Genomic DNA, 22,100 nt, shown 5'->3' with positions numbered 1-22,100 from the left:
ACTGTAACTCTAGGAATGATTATCTACTATAGATCAACTAAATAGAAATTGAAGGGCCATTTGGGAGATGACTATGTAAGGAGCCTCTGTGTGAGGTATGGTATGAGGTGTTGGGCCTTTGCATCACTGGGGTGGGTATTTCTGGAGGAGGCTGTACACTATTGAATCTGGAAAACCTTGATTGTGAGATGTTAAGGCTTTGTTTGAGTCAGATGAGAAAGTCAAGTTCGGAGAGATTGAAGGGGTCATTTAGGAGAACGAGGAAGCTCAAAAAATACCAGCTCCGGGCACTCTCGAAACTCCCCTGGAGCGTGAGGGCGCTTTCAGTCAGCTTTGGGAAAGGGCATCAAAGGCCAGGGATGCCAGTCTGGGAGGAGCTGGCCGCATTCGAGCGCCCAGATGTTTGTGATCTGTGGCACCCTGGAGCGGGCTCCCCTGACTGGTGATCACAGTTCTGTTTGAGGTACAGAAGTCGAGTGCTTGATAAGCGTTCAGGGAAATCTTCTTGACAGGCTCAAAGCCTTGGAAGAGTTTGTAGACCACACACCTCGCTACTATTTGTTTATATGCAGTGTTTTTTTTCTTTTTCTCTCGTAATACTTTATAGTCTGTAGAGCATCAACTGAATCCTAAAGGAGACTGCGTTGGGGTGGGGTGCATTCCAGGTGTCGGGGACTGTGGGCAAAGCCAGGACATGATAGGACACAGATGAAGAGTAAAGAAGGGAGGATGAGGGGTGTAATGTAGAACAAGACCAGAAAGGTAGCATGAAGGGCTTTAAATGAGGGTTTATATTGAATCCTAGCAATAATAGAGCGCCCCCCTGAAGCTTGTTGGAGACGGTAGTTGACCTGGTTTGGCACCTTCAAAGCTTGGTGTAGAGACACCACAGTTGATGAAATGCTGCCTAGTTAGTAACCCAGTACTGATCTGAAAAGAATCTTAGGGATACCTACTCCAATAATAAAAGTTTTCCAATGAGTTACATTAACATGGGTCATACTAAGGACATGAGTTTAATTTCTGGGTCACATTCACGGTTTTATAAGGGGTCTCTCCTCGAATCCCAGTGCTCCCAAAATAGTCTCTTGTATCTTGGTCCGCCGTTTTGGGACCCATGAGTACTACAGGTCCTGTCTCCCATGGTGTCAGTAATGCCTGCGTTTCAGCCACTCAGAAGATGCATCATTCATTTAGTTTATTTACAACCACTATTCAGTTATCTAAATTTCAGAATAATTTAAGGAACTGATTTTTTAAAAATGTAAATTCTTTGGTCTTAAATATGGTTTGAATTCTTGGTCCCTCCGAGGTAAAAATAATTGTTGAATGTGGCAGCCCCTAATCCTGCACTTGTCTGCTTCCCCCACCACTGCTGGATCCACCCATCCCATAAACTACAGTCTATCCATGCCTCCTTATCTCGGACCGCCCCCACCCACATCCTCCCATGAATCTGCCCACTGGATTCCACCAGAGTGCTGGGGTGCTGCGAGGACTTCTTTGAGTTCTCCTGAGGTCGCCAGGATTCCTGACCTTGGTGACCAGCCCGTTTCCCCTTTGGGCAGTGACTTTCTGCAGGGGCCCATAGGTTACCCTTCCTCTTGGGGTAGCCCTCAGCTGCCCTCCTACAGACACGCATCCTCACCGTTTTGTTCTTTGTAGGACTTTTGCTAACCAGTCTTTCTACTGTTTGTTCCCTCCACCATTTTTGTTCTCTGGAAGAAGGCTGGATCTGGAGGTGGTGGACTTGGGATTGGCAATGTGGCCCTGCTATTTACTATTGCTGGACCTTAAGCAAATCAGTTCAGCTTTCAGGCCCCAGTTTCCTCATCTGAGGGATCTCATGTAGCTGTGTGAATCCAAATAGGACCTTGTGATGCAATACTCGATAGATACTCTTCCACCATCCAAAGTAGTGGTGTTCCCTTTGACTTATCTACCTGCTTCTCTCCTTGTCGACAGTTTGCTGACTATGGGAATTTTAGGCCCTTTTAGTGTCATTGTTGATTTATATTGTTTATTTCTGTTTCTTTATATTATTAATTAAACTACTGTATAAAATTTTATCATTGGTGTCAGTGGCCCCCAGACACTTCCAGTTTTTGTTGTTGTTCAGTCATTTCAGTTGTGCCTAACTCTTTGCAACCCCATTTGGGGTTTTCTTGGCAGAGATACTGAAGTGGTTTTCTATTTCCTTCTCCAGCTCATTTGACAGATGAGGAAACTGAGGCAAACAGGGTGAAGTGACTTGCCCAGGGTCACACAGCTAGTAAGTGTTTGAGGCCAGATTTGAACTCACAAAGATGAACCTTGCTGACTCCAGGCATGGCACTCTATCTGCTCCACCAGTAGATCAGGTTAGAATTGTTTTGATTGTATGCGACCCCTTTTTATAATTTTCATTTTCTGGCTTTGTATGAATTTTGGTCTGTGCCTGTCTTGCATCAAGATAGGAACGCTCTCACATCAGTCACAAGCTGTTTTCTGCCTGTTTAAGTGAGACCTTGGCACTTCCAATGTCCATCACCTTCTGGTTTTCTCACAGAAAGCATTGCTGATGTGTAGGCATAAAGCTTCTTTCAGCTACACTGAAGCCTTTGTTTCTCGCTTTCTTTACTTCTATTCTTCCATACATTATAGTAGCATCGTGTTGATATTTGTTTTGTTAACATTTTGTCAAAGCAGAGAAACAAAGACCGTGAACCGATAATGTTGTCCAGGTAGGAAGGAGCCCTTGTCAAAGTTCCATTGTAGAGACACCCAGAGCAGTCGTCCACCCTGAGAGCCAGTGGATGAGCAGGTCAGTGCAGGCAGACTTTACCTGCTAATGGTCTGTGTGTCTCCTGATCCAGGACCAGCCTGGAGATTTTAGAGGGGCTCTGTGAGGGGAGGAATGTTGGGAACTCCCTGTTGTGGACCTGTGGCGGTCTGTCTCCCACATCAGTCAGTCACAAGTGATGGGAATTTTTTGAAGTAACAGAAAACTACATTATCAGTGACTGCTGTTCAGTTGCACAAGTATTTTAAGTGGGCTTGTGACTGTATATGAAATAAATGTATTAGGGGCTGGTGAGGCAGCCTTGGGGAAGGTAAGACCCTACAAAAAACAGGGCAGAAAAAAGTTCAAAGGAGAAAGTGGTCTGAGAAAGTCATGGGGCAAGCAGGTTTTTTCCTGGGGGTGACCAAGGTCAGGGAAGGTTTGTTCAGAGGGATGGTTGTGGATGAGAATGATGCACTGGGGCCAAGATAAGTCCTCACTTAGCAGCCATTGCTTTATTTTGTTTTAGTCCCCTTGTGAAATAATAGCATGTTTACTAATGAAAGACTATATGATTGTAAAAGTAAACCTTTGGGGGTGAGGTGAGTCTGGAAAAATGGAGTCCTGGAGTTTTAAGGGTCATCTTATACTCAGAAAATCTATTTCATTTGGTCCTTAGGGTTTTTCCCCTTCACCTTGTGAAAATAAGCCCTTGCCAACATGCTGTCAGCTCTAGAGGTGTTTATCACATTTGGACCTGAATTAAAGCTGGCCTTCATCTGAGTAGGACAGATTTGGAACTGCTTTGGATGATGGAAAACTATTTCTACATCAGATGGAGTGAGTTAGAACCAGCTATGATGTGGCTGGCACTATAGTCACATACATGGTACTATAACTATTGAATTTTATGATTTCTTTTTAACACACTTGAAATGCAACATTTAGACATTTAATTCTAAATAGGATTCAGAATCCTGTTTAGGATTTTAATTCTACTGGGTATTTTTTAAAAATTGTTCCTGTCTCCGTGACCCAAGCCTTTGAGTTTGCATGGACAAGTCTTTGCTATACCAAGAAAATCATAACTCTCTTTGGCCTCCCTCCCCCAAGTTAAATGTGGGGAAATCTTTGGCTGTAGATCATCTGTGTCCCCACAGATGGACAAAAATGTCTTCTAAACATGTCATATAAACATTCAAGGTAACTGTGTGTGTGTGTGTGTGTGTGTGTATACATATATCTATTTATTTATATATTATTCTACCGCACCAAAAAACCCCACAGAGAGAAAAGGACTCACAACAGGCCATAAGATATCTAGCAAAACACAAAAAGATCTCCCAGGACCTTCTCCACTCCTCCCCCACAAGAAATCAGCAACATGGTCTCCCTTCCATTGAGCTCTACTCTCCCCTAGGTCTTCACATCCTCCACACTTAGTGGTACCCCATGATTTAGACTTACCTCTTAGAAGGCAAATGAACTCGGGTTTTCTAGATAGGTAACACTGACTGTTTGAGATCCCCTGGTGGGAAGCATACTTAATGATCAGACAAAACTAAATCATCCAGATACATAGGAGTTACAAAGTCTGTAGCCTTTGATCCCCCATCATGTCTTTAGACCATTACTAGTCATTCAGAGCCAGGGATCCCATATGAAATCCTCTTCTCTCCACAATATAATTACTTTGCCCTAGCAACCTTGCCGTCGTATAGAAGGGCAGTCTTGGGGTTCTTAGGAGGGTACCTCCCAAGGTGGGCACTGCCCATATGAACAGTCTTGTGAGAAGGCTAGATTGTAGGATGAGGTACTGCCCAAGAACTCTCCTTTGTCTGATTCCTGAACCCCTGAGGAGAAAATTTCAACACCCCTTTAGAAGATTGGGTTCAGAAACTCCCACAGATGTTCCCCCTCCTGGGGGCGTGTGTGTGTGTGTGTGTGTCTGTGTCTGCGTCTGCTTTGTCACTGTCCCTCCAGGATTGGGTACACATGCTCTTGAACCCCTCTGCCGTTGCTCTGGCGGTGCCCTTATCAATCAATCAGTTAATAGTATGTGCCAAGCACAGTGCTAAGTGCTGCTACCCTCCCTTCAGGTAACTGTGGGACAGCCTGTGGTTCCCGTTTGGCTTGCTCCAAGGCCTCCTTGTGATGGTGGGAGTAAAAGGTCAGAAGTTTCTTCTAGGACATTACAGAGAGACAGCTCCTCCTCCGACCTTTGTCCTACCGGAGTGGGAGCCAACCAGCCATCTGAAGCACTGTGCCATTCTCCAGGAGATGTGTGCCAAGTGACACAGCCATGCCCTGGAGAGGAAATGTAAGGGTTGGTGAGAAGGAAAGTTGATTTGAATTTCTGTAAACCTCTTGTTTGTTTCTCAGTACTTTGAATTAAGCAGGAGAAAATCAATTTGCCTAGAGGTTTAACTTCATTTCTGTCAAAAATGTAAATTAGATCTTTAAATGTGACTTCAATACCAGAGGGCTTTCTTTTGCAAAGTTACAAAAATAAGCAAATAACCCAACCCAGCATTTTAAAAATAGTTAGGCCTCCTGTGGATGGCCTTTTATTTCTGGACCTCTGCTCCCCAGTCCCCAGTTACCTTTCTGTACAGAATGGATCATTCTCCTGTTTTCATGTTTACATTTTGTTTTTTATCATCACTGGTGACTGAGAAGTAATGAGTCCAGGACAGACTGACGTGAAATGAGCTTTGTCTGTCATGGAAAACTCAGCAGCAGCAGCAGCAGCAGCAGCAGCAGTACTGCCTTTAGAACAAGGGACCTCGATTTAGGGTTACCGGAACTTGCTCAGAGACTGGTGCTAAAAGTACATTGGGTAGGATGCCGGGCTGAGATGTCAGCCCACTTCTGAAGGGTGCAGAGAAGCAGGGTGACTGAGTGTGCTGGCACACATAGGCCTCATTGTTCACTTGTGTCCAGCTCTCCACAACCCCACGTGGAGACCCTTGTTGTTGTTGGTTTTCGGTTGTTCAGTCTTGTCGTACTCTTTGTGACTTCTTATGGGGTTTTATTGGCAGATATTCGAGTGGTTTGCTATTTCCTTCAGTGGATTAAGGCAAACAGAGGTTAAGTGACTTGCCCAGGGTCATGCAGCTAGTCAATGTCTGAGGCTGGATTTGAACTCAGGTCTTCCTGATTCCAAGCCCAGGCTGTATCCATGGAGCCATCTAGCTGGCTCAAGCATTTCTTTATGAGTTCCTAATAAAATTAATCTGGATCCTTTGGTGAGGTTGGAGATTTTCAATTAGGATCAACTGTGTTTGAATCAAAGTAATCTTCTGAAAACTGAATAAGAGAATTTTTTTTGCCGTGTCTTAAAGAATTTTCAAACTATGTCAAAATTTAATGCCATAAATTGCAGCTTACTAATACAGCTGGGAAATCTTCTCAGATTGTCTAAATACAAAAATTCATCAAATTGTGTTGTGAGCAACTGAATTAGACAAGCCTCAAATTTTTTAAGAACTTGTTTACAATTTTATTGACATAAAAATCAATCTTGAACATGAAATAACATAGAAATCGTTGTGATTTATGAAAATAACCATAATATTAATGTGTTGGTTTGCCTTGTTTTGGGGTACAGTTTCTCAAAATGTGGTATCTTTGATAACACTGCTACTCATAATTCTTTTCAATAATTTCTTTTATTTTTACCTTTATACTCGGTCCTGCCCACTGAACCTCCTTCCTTCCCCCACCCTATTGAATAGATTAAAAGGGGGAAAAAAAAAAAAAGAAAAACCAAGTCTTGAAAATACATACATGGATAGATCACCAAAACAAATTTTCCACATTGGTCGTGTCCCAAGGTATTCCTCTCTCTCCCTCCCTCTCTCTCTCTCTCTCTCTCCCCCCCCCATCTGTATTTTAAGTTCATCACTTTTCTGGCAGGAGTTAAGTGATATGTGTTGATCAAAATTCTTTCAAAAATTGTCTTTCTCAATAATGTTAATGTATAAATTGTTCTTCTGGTTCTGCTTGCTTCACTGTTTCACTACATAAAGTTCTCAGTTTTCTCTGAAATGTACATTTCATCATTCTTTATGGCACAGTAATGTTACATTTCATTCATATGTCGAAATTTGTTTAGCCATTGTCCATTAGGAAAGCCCTTTCTGCTTTTAATTTTGGCTACCACGAAAAGTTGCTATAAATAATTTTGTGCATAGAGATCCTTTTCTCCTTTCATTGATTTCTTGGTAGTATAGGTCTGACAATGTCTTGAAGAAGTTTGGGGGTGCTGGGACCCCGAGAATGCCCAAGCAGAGTTGCCTGGAATGAATTCACACACTTAATAAGCCTTTTCTTAGTCCAGTGGCAAAAAGTTTATTGTAACTCTTTAGCAAAAGTGGGTGACGGTCCTTATGGAACCTGTGAGAGAGTGAGAAGGGTGCTGGGGCGTATATGGAAAACGGGCATGGGAAAAGAATGCCAGGGATGCAAATTGAGTAATCTAGGGGTCCAGGTGTCTTTGGGAGCTATGGATGGGAAAATGTAGGGAGTATACCAACATTGAAGGAGTTGTCAGAGGCATGGACCTTGGGGATCTGGCACAAGGGAGAGTCACTGGGCCAGCCAGGGACAAAAATCCTTGGGCCAGACACCCCTCTGTCTGTTCTGATAAGAGAATATGTTCTGCAACAAGAGAAAATTTTCTCATAGGATGGGGGCTTACTGAGGAAATTGTGGGAGGCTTCTAGAGACATGATCTTAGGGCTGGGGCCCGAGCCACCCCATCAGTTTAGCTGGATATACATAGCTTTTATGAACTTTTAGGGTATAGTTCCAAATTAGGTAAGCCTTATGTTATTAGAAGTGAGTTTTACTTTTTTTCAGTGAGAACTCTAGGAGATAAGCTTTACTAATCTTGCCATTATAAAAGAGTAGGTGTTTATAAACCTTTGTTATACTTAAGGATGGTTATTGCTGTTTTCTCATTTCCATATTTAAATGTAGGGTATAAAATGTTAAAAATGAGTGTATATTGGGGTAGCTAGGGGCACAGTAGATAGAGCACCAGCTTTCCAGTCAAGAGGACCCAAGTTCACATGTGGCCTCAGATACTTACTAGCTCTGTGACCCTGGGAGAGTCACTTAACCTTGATTGCCTCAAAAAATGAGTGTGTATTATTCAGCACTTTAAACTTTAGGGCTGACTTTGTGTAGCTGAGTCTTTTATCATACGTTACTCAAAGTTGTGCTTTATGTAATTTCTCTGTTTTATGAGGTGCCTATACTGCTGCTCACGTCAGTAAAATTTTCAAACAAGTTTAAATTCTAAACGGGTGTGTTGCCTTTGACTGCCATCATCTTATGTACCACATAGCGTGAGGTAAGTTGAGATTTTGTGGACTGAAGCAGTTTTTATAGGCTTCTTGGAGTTTCTTCTCCCAGTGGCATGTGATTTACATTTTACATAAGTTAAATATTATATGTAGAATTGTTAAAATTGCTGTAAATGTCCTTTCCTCTTTTAATTTCCCATTTTGAGAGCAGTAAAAACTCCTTTAAATATAGGTCATATTCCAGTTGTTTTAATAACACACTATAGCCTTTATTTCATTTTTATTCTTTGAGCTTTGGATTAATTTTGAACTTTTCTTTAACAGAAATCAGTAGTCTTGAGTAAGCACAGGTTGATTGAAAATGACTCTTGTTTGTTAAAATTAGTCCATTTGTTTGAGACTCCCAGTTTGGTACTCACTTCCCCATTCTTTTCTTGAAGAAAGTCTACAAGTCTCTGGCCAATCTCAGGTCTTACTCCTGAGTCTTATTTAACAACATACAATTTTCACAGACCTTACCTTAGGCCTACTTATGCATCGAAGTCACTGAATATCAAAGTATATGTTGATTTAATTGGAAGAAGGTTTTATCAGGTTTTTGATAGAATTTCTTTTCCTCTTCTTTTTCTGCAATAGATGTTAGTTAGCATGTAATTTACAGTTTTTCCTCTGTGATCCTTTTTCAAATATTTGCCATGAACATTATAGTAATAAGATAATATAATGGTTCATTAAATGTTTCTTATTGCTTCTGGATACATGATAAAGCCAACTCCACTAGCTCCTTTATTCACTTCTTCAAGGACAACCTGTGAGCCATTCTTTCATTCAGGCTACTTTTAAGAATGATACACTTTTGTTTCTTCAACTGATCATTGGACAAAGAACTCATATACAATACAGAGCACTAATGGGCTAGGTTAATATTTATTAGAGTGTCTAAAATCTGTATGATTCTTAGTCCTTTTATTTCCTGGCCCCTTTCTTCCACTGCAACCATCAATGCAGAAACAAAAAGGTGCCTCATAGGACTAAAGGCCTTTTTGTATTTTTCTTTGTTTAATTGGTTGCCATGACCAGTGAATTCATCACCAAGTGGGCAGCCTATTGGTGACAAGTGTCTCTGTACTTAAATTCTGGAAGATCCCTTGAATTATTAATGATCTATCTCCTCTCAAAATATGTGTTGAATTATTATTAATGATCTATCTCCTCTCAAAATATGTGTTGAATTATTTAATGTTGCATCTACCCCTCATTAGGATATAAGCTTGAGGGCAGGGACTGTTCTTTATCACTAGTGCCCACATGGTGTAGAAACTGAATAATGCTCATTGAATTCAATCCTGAGAGGTTCCTACCAAATGTGGGGCTGCCTCAGGAGCTGATGGTTTCTTCCTGATCAGAAGTCTTGAACCAAAGTATAGATGCACATTTATTAGGAGTGATGTAGAAAGGATTACTGTTCTGGCCTCCAAGGTCCCTTCTGGCTCTTGAAGTTCAGTAATTCTGTGACATGACTGTTTTACCTTTTCCTCCCAATTTTCCATAAATGTCAGCATAACTTAATGTCTTTTCATAAATTTTTGCTTAAATGTGACTTTTGGGGAGTGTGCTGTTGAAGATAGGGAATGACACTTTCTCCTTAACTCTAAATCTCTATTTAGCTCATCAGTGATTCCCTGAACTAAAAATAGTAGAAAAAAAGAAAGTTGCATCAGAATTGCTCACACAAAGACCTGCTCTACTCAGAGGAGCCCAAGAACGCTTGAACTGGGCTGTGAGGAAAAGAACAGGTCCATGTCAGGGCCTATGTGACCACATCTAATCAATAATCTGGCCGATCAGTCTGAGAGTTGCCCAAGGACCTTCTCAAGGGAGAGTGGCAAGAGGCAGAATTTGAATGCAAGTCTTCTTAAATACAAGCGTGTGACTCAGTCTCCTCAGAGTGTGAATTTGCTCCATCCAGCACACTGAATCGGGAGTTGGAAGGGACCTCTGGTATCATCTGTATACAAAAGGAATGCCTGGGGCGATCTCTTGGATGAGCGCTTGGTCATCCAGCTTGTGCTTGAACCTTTTCCAGGAAGGGGAACTGTCATCCCTCAAGGCAGCCCCTCTACTGTGGGATAATTCTAATTGGGAGCTTGTTTTTTTCTTGACATTAAGCCTAAATTTGCCTCTTTATAGCTTCTACCCTTTGCTCCTGATTCTGCTCTCTGCATCCAAACTGAGCAAGCCCAGTACCTTCTTGACATGAAAGACCTTTAAATATTTGAAGCCAGTGGTAATCTTGGTGTCGTCTTTTTTCCAGGCTCAACATCTCCATTACTTTGAACCATGATTCCTATCACATGGACTCAGGAACCGTTACTGTCCTGGTCAGCTTCCTCTGAATTCTGTCTAGGTTATCAATGTCAGTCTTGAACCATAGTCTCTAGAACTGAATGTCGTATTCCAGTTGAGTAGCACAGGGTGAGTGTGGCAGTGATCTACCAACTCCTGGAAGTGATACCCCTTGTAATACAGCACATGATTTGGTTAGCGTTTTTGGCTACCACACCACATTGCTGACTCATCAGTCCCCCTTATCATCAGTCCTTGAAAATTTGGCTAATTTTACCTGCCGGAAAGAATGACCTTTCCACTAGAAAGGACAGAAAAAAATGACTAGCATGGAGTTCATACCCAGGAGAAGTAAGGAAATAGTAAGAGAGCACCAAGTTTTCCCTTAATGAATTCAGTCAAGCCTGGCCCAGATGAACCACACCCACAGGTACTAGTTGTAGCCGCTGAGCCACTTGTTAGGAATATCTGAAAGGTCATGAGAAACGGCTCTGGTAACAATAGAAAGGAGTCAGTGTCAGCTGGACACGGTGGCATGCGTGTGTCATCCTTGCTGCCAGGGAAGGTTGGGTCTGTGGATCCCCTGAGCGTAGGAGTGTTGAGCTGCAGTGGATGAAAGTCCATCAGGTACCGTACTAAGGCCAGCTTTGCTTTTTAAAGCCCCCCAATCTTTTTCAGAATAACTATTGTTTCACCATGGCTCCCCTCTCTTGTGTGAAGTAAAGTTGAATTTTTGTGACCAAGAGTAAGACTTAACCTTTACGGATCCTTACTGAATTTCACGTAATAAGATTTAGCATAACACTACCTAGTCTGTCAAGATCTTTTTGGATCCTGACACTCTGTGATCCCCAGTTTGTGTCGTATGCAGATTTGCTAAGCATGCCATCTCTGCATTTATCCAAGACATTGATAAAACTGTAACCATCAAAGGACCAGGGCCAGATCCCTGGGATAGCGTTCTACAGGCTGCGTTACGTGGACAGCAAAACCGCTATCGACAGCTCTCTTGACTCCAGCCATCCGTCTCGTTGTAAAGTCCGTCTGATTGTGCTGTTGTCTAACTTGTGTCTCTCCCGCCATCTTCTTAAGAGTGGCGTTGGGTAAATTGTATCTACAGCATTCCTCTCGTTTATTAGCTTACCAGTTCTTTCAAAAAAGGAAACGAGGTTAGTCTTGGTGAGGTCATGCTGGCTCCTTGTCATCACCACTTCTCCCGTGCTTGGAAGCCATCTCTTTAATCTGTTTTAGAATTTTCCCCAGAAAGGAAGTCAAGCTCACTGGCCTATAGTTTGCAGACTGTCTGTTCCCCATTTTGAAAATCAAGACATTTGCTCTCCCTCCCTTTTTGCAGGGGAAGGGGAAGAGGGATACTAGGTCTTCCTATCTTAGAGTAAAGTGAGCAGAACCCAGAGAACAATTTTTATACGACAATAACATCATTAAGACAAACAATTTTGAAAGACTTAAAAACTCAAATTATTTCAGTGACAAACCATGATTCCAGAGAACTCATGATGAAACATGCTAACCCCCCCCCCCCCCCGAGAGAGAAGGGGCATGTGTTTTCAGACATGGCCAAGATGGGAGTTTGTTCATGCCTGACTATGCTTATTATTGGGTTGGTTTGTTTTTCGATTTAAGGGGAAGTTGGGAGAGAAGGGTTGTTGAAAAAAGAAGAAAGAAAGAAAAAAGATATATTGGGTATTTTATGAAATGCACAAAGGAGAACAGAAGAAAAGACCAAAAGACAACACAGACAAGCAGGACGGCTTTGCAAGTTATGGGCTGAATTCACATATGTTTAAAAGGGAAAGAGAACTGGATGTATTAGAGATAGAGTTTCATGTATTTTTTCTCTTCTGCTGTATATATGGAAGTTCTCATTTTATTTGGTGCTCATAAAGTTCAAAATAGAAAAATGATTTTAAAAGGATTTCTCTTTGTGTCATCAGAATTTCATTCTTGAGCATTTCCCATCCTTCCTGGATTGACTTCCCCTGTAGACTTTTAGTCTGTGGGACCCTGACTGTTATCACTCCTGTGAAAGGACAGTTCATTTAGAAAGGAGCTCCAGGTCTCCCACAGCTGGTCTAGATTTTCTCCCTTCTCTGTTGCTCCACTTTTCCTTACCTCCCTAGGCCCTAACGCTAGAGCTGTGGTTGCCATCATATGTGACATAGAGACTCAGGAGCAGTGAAATTAAAATGGTCCTTATGAGGTAGGTTCCTTGTAGGTAGAAATATGGGAGATGGTAGAATACCTCTTGTCTTCATGCCTTTGTAGGGCTGCACTCGAGTATATCGATTATACCTCCTTGGTTCCTCCAACTCCTGGAATCAGAGCTTCTCTCAGAGAGTACCTCACTGCCTCTTCCAGGAAGCCTCTCCTAAACCCTGCTCCCCTAAAATTACTTCGTATCTACTGTGAATCTTGTTTATGTTTACTTTTCTATGATCCATTTTTACTCCTCAGTAGAATGTAGGGTAGAGTAGAATTTGAGGGTAGGAGCTGTTTCATTTTTATCTTTTCCTGACATTTAGATACTTAATAAATGCTTGTCGAATGAGTGGATGGAATATATGTGTTATATCCCTCTAGATGTAGAGTCAGGAGCCCTAAATTCCATTCCTTTTTGTGACTTTTGGCACTTAAAGTCTCAGGGCCTCAGTGTCCTCGTCTCTGATGCAAATTTATATCTTCCCAAAGCTCTAGTCACTTGTAATTTCATCATTTCAATGCTGTAATTATGATTGGGGGGCAGAATTGTTTCATTTTTGTAGTCAGTACTGAAAATGACCAGTTCTTCAATATAGGTAACCATGATGTCATTTGTTTTTTGTGGCATCTCTTAGACGCTGAAGTCAACATTATACTTCATTGAAGGGGCAGGATGAGCTGGAGGCCAAGCAGGGCTACTTGAGGGGCACCTCTTGGTCAGAAGTGCCACAATATTGTATTTCATTCTGCCTCTTTTTCTGCCTGATCTTTTAGATTGGGAGAGCACATTTCCTTTTTCTCTTCTCCCTCAGGTTTCTTTTTCTAATCACTTCTTTGATTCTGCATTCTTTTAATGAGGGAAACAGAAAGGACCTGATTTCATCTAGTTCTAGGTTATCCAAATTAATCTTCTTATCTTTCCATGCAGGCCCTACACTAATGACTCATCCCAGCTCAGAGGTGGTCTTGTGTTTTGAAAATGCTCTTGCATTTTCATACCATGCTGGACAAGTAGTACACTCCCAGCAATGCATTTATCAGTTTTCTGAGTCCCTACCTAGCGAAGGAGGTAGAGGCTTGTCACCAGCTGATTAGCTAGTAAGTGATCAGTTCTTTGGTCATGGCAACCCATGAAACAAGCAAACAAAATGGCACCAAGTAGTGTGCAATCCCTTTCCGCTTTGCCAGAGTCATTAAGGAGTTGGTGAGAAAGAGTAGACCAAGTACACGTACTGCTGTAAATAAACATGAGCTTAACTCTAGGTTTTCTAAGTTTTCTGAGATTTTTGTTCAGTGACTAACTCATGGATACACTCTTGGCAGAGCTGAATAACATCAATATTTATCTTCTCCTTAGCTAAACAAGAAAATAAAAGTAAGATATAGCCAAATGGGAAAATGACTCATGGGTTCTCTTTGGAAAGGGAAACAAAAGATTTCATAGATCATCAGATCTTAGATTTGGGATTGGAAAAGCCATTTAGTCTTAAGCCCCTTATTTTACATATGAGGAAACTTAACCTCCCACTGAAGTCACATTGGTAGTTAATAGCATACTTTTTCACATTAATTGCTGCAAAGAAGCTTCTCCCCTACATCCTGTACTTAATACAGGGCTTTACATTTATTGCTTTTAATTTTTTTTTGCTTTGTTTTGCCCCAGTTAGCCATCCTAAACTTTTTCACTTTAACCATTGCCAAGAGGATTACCCTTGCTCCTGCCCTAAATATCCTATGCAATTGATTTTTTGAACCAAACAGCAGGCTTCACATTTACCTCTGTTATTTATTTATTTTGACCCAGGCAGCCATTCTGTTTAAATTCAGCATGCATTTGTCAAACCTATGGTATTACTTGTCAGCATCATTGCGCCATCTGCCATTTGATGAGCATTCTGTCTTCAGCTGTGTTACTGGTAAAAAACTGAACAAGATAGGCCCAAGGATAGAGCCATGGGGCACTCTACTTGAGCCATCCTGAGGCAGGTTGTCGTGGAGCTATGACTCAACACGCTTAGGTTATAATTATTTACCCTGTTCTGTATCTGCTTATCTATTACCATTCTACCCATCTATCACCATCTTGTCTAAAGTGATATTGCTACTGAAGTAAAACACAGGGATGGACTCTTGATATGACATCCCTAGGATCTACTGGCCTGGACTGTGTGAAGAAGTCAGTTGGTGGTTGGTAATCACTGTATTTTATGATCCACATTGTGACTTAGGTCTTAGGCCCAATTTTCTTGGGAGTTGGGGAGGTAACTGAGTTACTATCCCTAAAACAGAAAAAAGAATGACGAAACAGGTTGAAGCAACATCACCCTTATGAAAACTGCCCGGGGAATGTAGAGGACCCCTAGGAGGAAAGAAAGGAGGACGTGAGATGAATCTTCTCTATGTTCACATATGTTGTCAGATCTAGGCACCTCCCAGTACCTTGGGGATGACGAGTTGGGCCTCAGCTTTTGTTAATTTGGCCTTAGACACCCATGACTAGACTAGGATATGAGGTCCACAGGGAAAAAGAGGAGATTGGCATGTGAAGATTCTTGCAGTTTCTACGCCAGCATTTCTTTCAGTGTCGTAGGGCCTTGACTCTGGTGCTCAGGGGTTTCTTAGAGGTTATCTGTGCTGCCTCCTCATTTGACCAATGGGCAGCTGAGGCTCAGAGGTCTCACACACTTGCCAGGGTCACACAGATAGTGAAGTAGCAGACAGAGCTGGGATTTAATCTCAGGTCCTGTGACTTTGAGTTCAGTGCCAGCCTTGGGATTCAGCACCATGGAAAGAAATGAAGTCCTTGAAAAGACTTTTCATCTTTGATCCTTTCATACTTAGTGATTTTGCAGAAATGAAAGGCCAGAGACCTTGTCGCCTCCAGATTGTGAATACCTTGTTCCAAAAGTCTGAAGAGGCTGAATATGGTGAATGAATACCGAACAACAGTGCAAAAAAATTGACTTGAAATGAGTGGTTCCTGATAGTGGGAATCAAGAATCCGTTATCTGTTGTAAGAAGGTCAAATAGAGAGTAAAGGCAAAATCAGCATACAAGAAAGGATGAAAACCGAGAAGACGAAACCGAGGACCATCGCTTCAACCTGATCACTGCCAGTGAACCAGTGATTCAGAAAAGTGGGTAGTAGAAAAGACAAAGATTTTAGCCTTAATTATCATTTCCTTCTAGAGTTTAACTGATGTAAGAGAGTTGTTAGAATGACAAGGATGGGGCGGCTAAGTGGCACAGTGGATAGAACACCAGCCCTGGAGTAAGGCGGACCTGAGTTCAAGTCCAGCCTCAGACACTTGCCATTAGCTGTGTGACCCTGGGCAAGTCACTTAACCCTGATTGCCTCACCCCCCAAAAAAAAAAAGGTCAGAAAAGCCTCCAAAATCCCATAATCAAGAAACATTTGGTCTCTTTACCAAAAGGGTAGAGAGACGACCACCTGGGGCAGGAATGCTTTCGCATACAAACTCATGAGTGAAATGCTACAGTGAAAGAGCATGGCACGTTAGTTAGGAGAATCATCTTCTAGAACAACAAAAATCAGTGGAAGAGAAAAAGAAGTCCCCAGAAAGCTTGGCTTGAGACCCAGGCAAATGCCATCCTCCCAAGGGCCTTTGTAAATGAAACTGCCAGGAAGACCACAAATTAACACACGCTGGAAAACATTGGTTAATGTTTCATGAGTGATCTTTCTCCCCCATCAGCAACCAGGTAGAATGTGGTGGTTTCTCCAACACTGCATTTCCCATACACATAGAAACAGAATGAGTAGCCCGTCTAGTGCAGACGGTCTTCAGGTTGTCACTTTTCCATTGCGTCTCAGAGTCTGGAAGAAGATAAATCTGGCAATTGCTGTTTGAACAGACTAGGGATACCCAGACATTTCAGGCAGGACAAGCCTCCGTTTTAGGGTTTTTTAACTTGCAGTCCATGGACTCCCAAGTCTATGCATAAGTCGCAGGATGTCCTTGAACTTGGATGGAAAAAGAATTACTTTATTGTCACTAACCTGTAACTGAAATTGAGCATTTCTTTTTGCCATTTAAAAACATGATTCTGAGAAGGGATGGTCCATAGGCTTAATTGACAAAGGTATCCATGACAAAGTTAAGTACACCAACTCTCAAAACGACCAAAGGATACCTACAATCTTTATTTTTTACCAAAAGAACGGGGGGAAAATCATAGATGATATTGCTACCCAAAAAAGGTAGTTGAGAGCCCACAGCCTCCAGCCTATGTACTTTCTCATTTTTATACAGTATTTCTGAAAATGACCTATATGTATACTGGGGGTATATCAATAAAAATGAAAGGAACAAGGAAAACTTTTGCAAATGAATGTCTACTACCAATCACATCTTCGCAATCACTATTTGAAAGGTGCAGAGAAAACTTACCAGTAATAGTCTTAAATGCTGTCTTCCAACAAGAAGAACATATGTGTTAATAATATGTGTTAATAACAAGATTCTGTGATAAGTGCAACTTCAGAGATAACTTTGTTTGACACCTCTCTGATGATGAAAGTTTTGACACACACAAAAAACAAAACAAAACAGAAATGCATGCTTATCAAAGGTGTTCACCACTGTTGTGGATTATATGTTGCACAGAGTCCAAATGGAAGAGAGCCTCCAGATGCTCCTGTTTGTGGGTGATCTTTACTCCCCAAATTTTCTGGGCCATGATGGGAGGAGTCTGAATTACAGCCAGATAAGAAATGAAAAGAAGACTGACCTATCAGCTCTCTTTAAATGAAGATTCTGGGAGGAGCCTTCCAATCTGAAAGAGGGGCCACAGGGGCCGAGATACTTTTAAGTTGTGAATTGCAAGGCTGACATCATCTTCTAAGATGAAGGCGAAGGGTTTTCTGGACTGTAGCCTAGTGAGAAATGAATAGGAATATGTATGTAAAACGTACCTAGCTGCCTACTCATGGCCTGCAGGTGGTTTGGGGTTTCTGAAGGCTGTCCCACTGGCACAGAAGTTCTGGTAGGGAGAACCAACCAAGATAGATAGGTTTGTGTAATGTCTTATATTCTATACAGGAAGAATTCATGACTAAACAAAGAATATAGAGGATCAAAGAACGTAAATGGACAATTTTCATTACACAAAATTAAAATTTTTATACAAATAAAACCAATAACAACTAACATTAGAAGTGAAGCAGATAACTGGAAAAAAAATTTTCAGCAAGTTTCTCTGATCAAGGTCTCATTGGTAAGTTCTATAAGGAACCAATTCAAATTTATAAGAATAAGAGCCATTCTCCATTTGATACATGGTTAAAATATATGAATAGACAGTTTTCAGAGGAAAAAATTAAAACTATCAATAGCCACAAGAAAAAAGTGCTCCAAATCACTGTTTTGAGTAGTACAAATTAAAAACAACTCTAAGGTTCTACTTCGTATCCATCAGATTGACAAAGTTGACAAAAAAAAGAAAGAAAGTGACAAATGTTGGGGGAGCTGTGGGAAAATAGGCCCATTAATATACTATTGATGGAGCTATGAAATAAATAACCCAACCATTCTGGAAAGCAATTTGGATCTATCTTTAAAAGCATCACTAAATTGTGTTTACTGTTTGAACCAGCTATACCACCACTAGGACTATACTCCAAAGAGATCAAACAAAGTGGAAAAGGATCCATATGTACAAAAATATTTACTTATAGCAACTTTTAAAAAAAAGTTTAATCTACATCACTAACATTTTTTCCATTACTTTCTTAAGTCAAAACAATCATCAGAACAATAAAGCAAGCCCTGCACTAATTTGTAGTAGCTCCTTGAATCCTTTGCCTTTTTTTGAAAATTCAATTTTATTTTATTTTCAGTTCCAAATTCTTTCCCTTTCCTCCCCCTCTCTCACTCAGTAAGAAGACAAGAAAAATAAAACCAATTACAAATAAGTGTAGTCTTACAAAACAAATTTCTACATCAGCCATATTTCCTCTAATCCCTTTCCCCCAAAAAGAAAGAAAAAGATAAAAATATACTTCAGTCTATACTCTGAGTCAGTCCTCCTTTGAAAGTGTGGCTGGTCATTGTGTTACTCAGAGTTACCAAGTCTTTCATAGTTGATTATCTTTATAATACTAATATTACTATATAAATTATTTTCCTGGTTTTGTTCTCATCACTGTAAATAAGTTTATACAGATCTTATCAGATTTTTTTTTGAAACCATCCTCTTCGTTTCTTACAACATAGTAGTATTCTATCACATTTATATGCCATAATGTGTTCAGCAAGTCCCCAATTGGTAGGCATCTCCTCAGTTTCCAATTCTTTATCACCACAAAAAGAGCCGATACAAATATATTTGTACTTATAGTCCTTTTTTTTCTTTTGGTCTCTTTGGGATATAAAGCTGTTGGTGGCATTACTGGATCAGAGGGCATGTACAGTTTAGTAGCTTTAGGGGCACAATTGCAAATGGCTTTCTAGAATGGTTAGACTGGACTCCACCAGCAATGCATTAGCATACCTATTTTCTTGTATCCCCTCCAACGTTTGTCATTTTCTTTTTCTGTCATCTCAGACAAATCTGATGAGTGTAAGGTGGTACATTAAAATTGTTTTAATGTGTATTTCTCTAATTGTTAATCACTTAGGGCATTTTTTCATACTGTGCATAGCTATGAAAACTGCCCTATTACCTTTTGACCATATATCACATATCTTATTTATGTAAGTGACTCACTTCCTTACACATTTTAGAAATGAGACCTTTATCAGAGAAACTTGCTGCAAAGATTTTTTCCCAATTTCCTAGCAGCTCTTTTTGTGGTGACAGAAAACTAGAAACTGGTGGGGGAGGGTGGGAGTACCCATCAATTGGAGAATGACTTAACAAATTATTCCATATGAATATAATGTAAGAAATGATGAAAGGAATGATTTCAGAGAAACCTGGGAAGGTGTGTATGAACTGATGTCCAGTAAAGTGAGCAGAGCCAGGAGGACGATTTATACCATAACAATACAGTAAAGACAACTTTGGCAACGGAGGGAAGTTGGGAACAGGGGTGGGTATGGGTACCAACTTGAGGTATCCAGAGGTAATTAGTGATGTAAGACTCTGTAGAAGTGGTAGGATCAAGATGCAGAAATAAATACAAATTTTTGAGCATGATCAATTTGAGAATTTGTTTTGCTTAGCAATGTTAACAAACAATAATTTGTTATAATGGTTTGTATCTCTTTTTTTCCCTCCTGTGGTAGTAGGTGGGAGGGAGAATTCATACTTGTTAGCTGAAAAAAGTCAAGTAAAATAATATTTAATTTTTATGACCCTCAGCTTATCTGTAAAATGGTATTATTACCTACTACACAGAGTGTGTGCTTCACATGAAAGCCTAAATATAAATTACTTTGTAAACTTTAAAACCTTTATTTTATTATTTTCAATCCTCTAGCCTGTGTGGGGCAAGATGTCATTAATACTGCAGGCTGTACAGAGTGTATGATCTTGTGATCTTAAGAACCATCTCTCAAATACCAATTTTTCGTGAAGTCTTCCCTGAATGTCTTACTCACATGCTAAAAGCAATACTGCTTTTATTTTCCTGCTATGAATTCCTTTATCACTTGGTTACTTGTATGGTACTTTTAATATCATTCCGTGTTGTAGTCCATGATTTGAGTTCCTGTTGCCTGGCCCTTTTTGGTTGGTAATCTTTTTATATTATTATATCTTCTATTGTGCCTCCACAATGGCTTTGGCATTGGATAATTGTTGAATAAAAAGAATCAGATAAAAGGTTACAGAATCACTAATCATTAAATTTAAACATCTGAGTTTTCACTCAGACTTGGGAAATTGGCAAAGATGATAAAAGACAAATGGTCGATGGTAGAAGGGTTTGGGGAAATGGGCTCTCTTGTCCACTTCTGGAGCTATGAGAACCGAGGCTCAAGCACTCAGGTCATCCAGCTCTAAGGATCAGTGGTCTTTTACATGATATTAAACCTTTTGAAAATGTGACTTACAATAGTAGAATTAAATTAGTATTGTTTATTTTGGAGTAATCAACTTGGAAAGCTGTAGACATATATATACCTACCCACAGAGACATTATATATGATGTTTCATTAATGGGTACCATTTTCCCAAATGTTTTTAGCTTTCCTCTTTAATTGCCTTCAAAGTCAATTTATAAGTCACACAAGAGCATCAGTCATGGATTTTATATAAGGTCACCACTCAGAGTTTGCTAAATGAGTGGGCTTTCCTGGATGATTGTAGTGATTCGTGAAAGTGATCTTGGTAACTCCCAGGTAGAGAAGCAGGTCTTCATCCAGTGCTGCCTGTCTGCCTGGGCCCTCTTAGTATCCCGTTCTGGCTTGTCATTCTGTCTGTCCCCGACCATTGAGTCTTTCCTGGGCTCTTTTCTTTTTCTCACATTTCTAGTGGTTCAGCTGCCATTTTTTATGCAGATGACTCTCAAAACCATATATCCAGCCTTCATTTATCTCCTGAATTCCAGCCCTACATTACCAAATGGCTGCTAAACACCCTCACCTGAATGTCTTGTAGATACTTCACACTTAGCCTACCTGAAATGGAATTTATACTTCCCTCCATACTTGGTTGTTTCTGTGGAAGTTACCAGTGGACTTGCAACCTTTGAGTGATTTTGGAGTTTTCCTTCTCCTTTGCTCTATGAATTCTTTCGGCTGCCAAGTCTTGTTGCTTCTACATGAATGAATGAATGAATGAATGAGTGAATGAGTGAACAAGTGAGTGAATTAAGCATTAAGTGCTTTGGAAACAAAGCACTGAGGGTACAAAGAGAAACCTAAGGTGAGAGCCCCAGCTCCCAAGGAGCCCCTGGTGTAATGGGGAGCCCTCGGCTGCAGCTCAGATGGAAAGGTCCTGTGGACCTTAGAGTGAAGGGACAGAGCAGACACAAGACTGCTTTAATGTGATCACCAGTGACATCGGACTGAGCCAAAGACTTCAGTGGCAGCAGCCTTGCTTGACTGGGCCGTATCTGCACAGGAGGGGCTGAGGGCCCTGGCCTGAAAGTCTGGCCATTCCCAAGGTTCTTGGCCTCGCTGTCCTGGGCTGCCTGCATCTGGGTCTGAGGGGACACGGTCATCGAGGTGGACACCCCTCTACCCCCCACACGTGTGCTGCCGGCCCCTGTCGCCTCTTTCTTGAACGGTTCCATGAACGTCCTAATTGGGCTTCCTGCCATCATTCACATCCCTCTCAATCAGTCTTCCACACAGCTGCCAGACTGGCATTCCCCAAAAGGCTCTGACTGAGCCGCTCTCCATAGAAGTCTTCTGGAAGTCCTCATTTATTGCCTCAAGATACAATACAAAACCTTCAGCCAGAGAAGTAGAACTCTTACACATTTTCATATTATCAACCTTCTCAATTCTCTTTCCGAGGCAAGTTTGCCTGCTGGCCCGTATCCATCCACG

The 22,100-nt window shown here is 41.0% G+C and overlaps 1 protein-coding gene across 2 annotated transcripts in view; it reads left to right on the top strand.

Annotated features, from left to right (window-relative positions):
* Window positions 1–22,100, top strand: part of MLF1 (myeloid leukemia factor 1) — a 51,622-nt gene that overhangs the window by 7,748 nt on the left and 21,774 nt on the right. The gene's annotated exons all lie outside the window — the stretch shown is intronic.

This window comes from Vombatus ursinus, unplaced genomic scaffold, assembly GCF_900497805.2.
Source record: "Vombatus ursinus unplaced genomic scaffold, bare-nosed wombat genome assembly UNPS02014810.1, whole genome shotgun sequence".
Taxonomy (NCBI): Eukaryota; Metazoa; Chordata; class Mammalia; order Diprotodontia; family Vombatidae; genus Vombatus; species Vombatus ursinus.
Note: the sequence above shows the minus strand (reverse complement) of the source record. Positions and strands in the feature narration are given on the sequence as shown.